The sequence below is a fragment of the Biomphalaria glabrata genome, chromosome 5 (genome assembly GCF_947242115.1).
Source record: "Biomphalaria glabrata chromosome 5, xgBioGlab47.1, whole genome shotgun sequence".
NCBI lineage: Eukaryota > Metazoa > Mollusca > Gastropoda > Planorbidae > Biomphalaria > Biomphalaria glabrata.
In genome coordinates, this window is record NC_074715.1 from 6,300,781 (window position 1) to 6,306,780 (window position 6,000).

General features: G+C 34.2%; 1 protein-coding gene across 3 annotated transcripts in view; it reads right to left on the minus strand.

Moving 5' to 3' along the window:
* LOC106058522 (mediator of RNA polymerase II transcription subunit 8-like) overlaps nt 1–5,284 on the minus strand; it is a 32,162-nt gene extending 26,878 nt beyond the window's left edge. The window contains exon 1 of one of the 3 annotated variants that reach the window (XM_056031339.1): nt 5,265–5,284. The gene's annotated coding sequence lies outside the window, so the exon portion shown is untranslated. Of the gene's footprint in view, nt 1–2,407; nt 2,461–5,264 lie in introns of those variants that run through there. The other 2 variants (XM_013215977.2, XM_013215978.2) reach the window with 2 other exon arrangements.
* Nucleotides 5,285–6,000: the final 716 nt, after the last annotated feature.

Below are 6,000 nucleotides of genomic sequence, written 5' to 3' on the forward strand. Positions count from 1 at the left end.
TGATACTTTATTATTATTATAGATCTATGATCTATGTCTTATGATACTATAACTTATTATCTTATATATATCTTATAAGATAAAGATAGATAAGATAACTTTTATTGATCCAATTAAATGGAAATTCAGTTTGACTACTATTGGCAACCTCAGCGTAACTACTGTACAATAACAATATAGACGTACATACGAACGACATTCACACACGAAAAACACATACACATGACCAGCAAGGTTTTATCATAGCGTGTGGGACAATTAACATATTGAGTATATGTTGGCAAGTGTTGAGCTAACGAAAAATATTTGAAATCTGCCATAACTAGTCGGGCAGCATCAGAACGTCTTGTCTCAATCATATGTACAATGTCTAGTATATGTTTTGTTGCTTTCTCTGTGTTGGCTGTGGGTGGTATATGCACAAGTATTGCGTAAAAATGTGTAAACTCTCTCGGCTGGTAGTATAGCATGAGATTGTTACATAGTAGTTCAATATCGGTCGTACACACTTTAGTTTTGATTGAAATATTGTTGACACAACAGTACTGTTTATTGACATAAACGGCCAGTCCTCCTCCTCTTGTTTTGCCACTATCTGTTGTTCTGTCTGCTCTGTACTAAAGAAACGCATCCAAGTCTACTGATGCATCAGGAATAATTTCATTTAGCCATGTTTCAGTGAGACAGATCAGCAAGCTTTCAAGGTAGAAATGTCTGCAGCACCAATCAAGTTCGTCCATTTTGTTATTTAGTGATCTAACATTGCCCAAGACAATATGAGGCAGATAGCCCCTTTGTCCATTTTTCCTGCTTTTGACTCGAACTCCTCCTCTACAGCCTCATTTGTTTCGCTTTGTCTGTGTTGATGGGCTCATTGCGGTTTGTTATGTATCGGCCATTTGTTTCCAAGATGGCGGGTGTGTACATAGATTCATTGAAGATCATATTATTTATGCTATCCACTGAAACACTGGTTTTTAACATGCACACTAATAAAATAGTCCATAAAACTAGAAACACTTTTATTCCCTGAAACACTATACACAATATGAAAGGAATAATAGAAAACAAATGCTGATTATGTCGCAATGTAATCAGGTCGCCTGCCGAGCGGCGCCCCGGAAGTACTTATAAAATATAAAATACAGAATTGCTTCAAAAAAGAAGATGATTACATCCTACCCGTGTCACTAGGTGACTAGGTCTATGTAGTGACTAGTGATGCATGTTATTATTAATCAATGACTTAAATTCTGTTAAGTCATAATCATTAGTTTTCCTGGCCAACTCAGTCTCAGGCAACCCACTCCATGCTCTAGGTTAAACTAAATTAGTCTAACATTGTAGATCTAGACTTTATTTTATAGTTCTAGTCTATATAATAATAAATATTTATGATATTATAGATAATATAGAGATATATAAAGATAATTAGATCTCTATATACTTTTACTATAGTCTATAGACTATAGTATATAGAGTGAAGAGTCTAGATCTGATTATTACTGATTATCATTATTATAGGGATAGTTAGACTAAAATAAAAACTATATTTATATAGATTCTAGATCAAGAGGTATTTGATTTAGTTTACGTGACATATAGATTCTAGATCTATGATTGATAATCTGTCTATCATCTATCTACTTACTACTAGTCACTAGTCTAGGGTCACTAATCACTAGAGCTAGAGGAGGGTCTAGTCTAGTCCTAGTCAGAAATCTATAGTAATCTATACAGCTATACATAAATTTAAATATAGACTAGATCTAGTAAGTAGTCTATCTTATCTAGTCTTTCCTCTAAGTCTAGAATAGTCTCTAACTAGAGATTACTTTTAAGCTAGATCTACATCTATTTAGATCTATTTCTAGATCCAGAATCAAGAGTGAGAGTCAGCAAAGTCTGGAATCTAGAGTCTAGAGTTATGAATATGAGTATGAATATATGATGATCATAATCATAATGATATAATGAGTTAGTTTAGACTAGTGACTAGAGCCACTTCACTAGACTCTCCTACTACTCTACTACTAGGTCTAGGGTCTAATAGTTATTGTACTAACTGTAAAAGTGTAACTAACTACTTACTACTACTAGTGAGTACTATTACTATTAGTACTATTACTAGATCTAGGTGTAGAGTCTACTACTTAGTCTAAGTCTAGTTACTATATCTAGTCTAGATCTAGTACTAGGTGAAAAGTAGGTGACTAGGTCTAGGTCTACTCAACTACACGGTCTCTCTAGATTATAGTCTAGATCTACTTAGTCTAGTGACTCTAGTCGGAGTCTAGACGACTTGAGTACTAGGACTAGATGTAGAGACTAGGGCTAGACTAGACTCTAAGACTAAGACCAGCTAAGACCTGCTAAGAAGACGGTAATAGTTTAGATACGCAGATACCTTTGCCGACCACCATGTTGTTTGTTAAGCATATTTATCTCCCTTACCTATATTGAACTTTCAATAACTTTTTTTAAAGAGAGTTTTTGTTCTTATGCTGTCAACTTATGATTTTTTAAGTGTATTTAGTGAAATGAAGGTCTAAATAAAATGTTATTAATAAATTGATGAACTTGTTGTTTCTTCTTTTTTTTTCTACTTATTTAATTATTAATTAAAAAATATATGCTAACAATTAGATCTATAATTAATATATTAACTCACCAAGCAAAGCGAAATAATGATAAAATAAAAAACAAATATGCATGAATTAAAGATATACATGTTATGTTTAATTATTATTATTTTTTGAACAAAATTATGCATTATGACTTAGTGATCTTTTTAGAGCAATGACAATAAATGATATAGATCTAGTACGGGAAACTTATTACTATAAGAAATAATACTTTTATGTTTATCTGTTGATGATTAAGACTACAGTTAAATCTATACAATACATTTCTAACGAATTTTGAGCGCTCTCTATTTTCGTAAAATCACACCACGAAGAGAAAGAATTTTATGAAGCTGACACAGATCAGTGTCCCTTTCTCTTTCGCCGTGAGGTCTTCTGAATGGAATCTACTGTCTACCAGAGTGTTTGGCGTGTGTTTTATGATCAGATATGACTAATGTCTGTGTTTATAACTCTTACCACTACCTCTGGCTCCACCTCTCTTGGAGGGAGGATAGGTCGAGTGTAACTAGATCACGAACGTCTTTGTTAAACGTTACGTAGCAACTGTTAAACTATCATGTTTCACAATCTGAAATTTACTTTGCTTAGAGTGGGGAACAAAAGCCAATGTATAAAGAAACAGATAAGAAGCATATACACTACTATTTAGATAATTTATGCATCTTTACTTTCGGAGTTCATTAAAAAAAAAACTCCTCACCTATTACACTAAATTTGTTTAAGATGTGTAGTTGTTGGGGGGGGGGGTTAACGACTCCGCCTACCAACCCTTCTCTTCACATGGATCCACTAGCGCCCATGTATTACATTCCGTTACGGAGTCCAAAGCAAGTTTTTCTCTCCCGCCGTACCGTACAGGTGGCGATTGTCTCCGTTTATTCTTACGTACCTTTAAACCCTCGCTGAGCCGGCCGTCACACTTTATGGCAGAACTAGGTGTGATGTAACATCACCTTCCCCTGCTCGGAGCTTCGCCGGCGCCGTGGTCATATTAGGTCATCTACTGCTAGGATCGCTGGTATGCTCATAAAGGGAGAAGGGCAAGGTACGGTGTTTTACTTGGTCAAAATTTATCCTTCTTCGCTTTCTTTGTCGGTTCGTTTCATCGACATGCAGTTCAACTGAGGTCTAGTCGGATGAGACTAAGACTGAAACGTGACGCAACATAAACGATGTCACGATCAAAACTCTCTTGGTTGTATCCTATAATGTCGGCCAGCTTGTACAGATAGTTATGTACGACAAAAACTCCCGTGGTTGGATCATATCGTGTTGGCCGGCAGTCTATAAGTAGTTACATCAAGAAGTAGTTACGTATGACAAATACACTCTGATTGTCATAGATTCTAGTCCCCCTCCCCTATTTGGTCCACAGAAGTAGTGACATAGTATTTTTATCTTGAGGCTCTTTCATCTCATTAAAGAGATTTGATAAAGCCTTTGATTTTCATCGCCCCATCCCTATTTGGAGCCATCACAAGGTTACTAACTGTGATGCCATTGTAACATTTCCCGAATCTGTTATAAAAGGAGTTCCCTTCCACTCTTCAGTCCTATCATTACTTTCTCTACCTTGTTGTAGATATTGCTTGTTCTTATATTGTGCATTGTTTTTCATTCAATATGATTATAAGTTACCGTACATAATAAGAGAAGGATAAAGAACTTGTACTTATAGCTACCATATTTTTTTTAACAGCAGCATATGGAGCTGATGAAAAAGTATACAACATGGGCCACAACTGCAGAAATGCTTGCAGCTGCTACACTACTGCAAAGAGACACCTATATATTCTCAACAAACCACAACAAAACAAAATACTCATGGCTATTATTAAAACCTTTATTTCATGATGCAAACACATACATACTATCTCACACAGACAACCATATATGCTGCAACATAACACTATTGCATACAAATGGTAATCACTTTGATGTGGTTGTACCACAAGAGGCCACATGTAACTGTTTTTTGCCAAATCCACTGCTTGGAGTATGATGCTTTAGCCTAAATTTTGAAGTGTTGATTAATATTTCATCTTACAATCTATTCAGATTAGATCTATTTGGCTATTTGATTTTTTTCTTGCATGCTTTTAATATCTTAAACATTTAATGTCTATTATTTTCATGTATTTAAAGTCAGGGTACCGGTATCTATTTATTTAATTACTTTTATTTTGCCAATAAAAGATATTTTGTTAGGCTTAGAGTTATTTTTTTTTATTTTTCTATTAATTTTTTTGTCTGTTGTTATTACTTTAACTACATGATTTTAATTTCGATTTTTAGTTATTTTTCAAAGTACAAAAGATTGTTTGCATTTTAAATGAATTTTAATATTAGATCTAATAGCTGCTAGAAAGAAAGACACAGCAGCAACAGAAAAAAGTTGACAAGTAATTTAAGGGAGATAGTCTAGTACTAAGCCTTAAAACCAAAATGGCGTATTTCCAATGACAATATATGGTAATTAGAAATAAAACTTAAAAATATATATTTTAAAAACTATTTATCTCCGAGGAAATCAAATTACATATTTGTAATCTGCATTTTTTTTTACATATACAATATTATAATATAATACATGAACACGGCGACATATTGACTTACAAATAAACTAAAGCTGATTAGCCTCCCTTGACTAGATCTAGATCTATATCGACTTTTTATTATTTTTTTAGAGTTAGAGTTTTTTTTCTGATGTTGTTAACACAGACCTATATATATGCCACAGATATATATATCATGGGCGTATCCAGTAGGGGAGTGTCGGAGTTTAGTGACTGATTTTTTGCTTTAATTTTGTTTATTTTAGGTGAAATTTTAATACTAAACCATTAACTAGCATAGCCAAGCGGGTTTTCATTTTAAAACCCCCTACCAGGGAGTTGTGAGTTTGAAACCCCCTACCAAGGGGTTTTGAGTTTAAATCCCCTACCAGGGGGTATTGCATTTAAATCCCCCTCTTCTATAAAACAAAACAAAAAATGCAAACCACAATCCCCAAAGTCCAAGAGCACATCCAAGGAAGATTTTGATTTTAAAACCCTCTCCAAATTTATGATAAACCCCTCTTCAATATAAAAAAAGCAAATTACACACTCAAAACTGTATGAGCGTAGCAAAGGGGTTTTGAGTTTAAACCCCTCTTCAGCTGGGTTTGAAGCTAAAATTACCTCTTCAATATAAAAAAAAAAGCAAATTACGCACTCAAAATACTATGAGCATAGCCAAAGGGGGTTTTAGTTTAAACCCCCCGCCAGCGGGGTTTGAAGCTAAAAAATAAATCTTCAAAATTAAAAAAAAAATAATTTCGCAATCAAAATGCCATGAGCGTAGCCAAGCC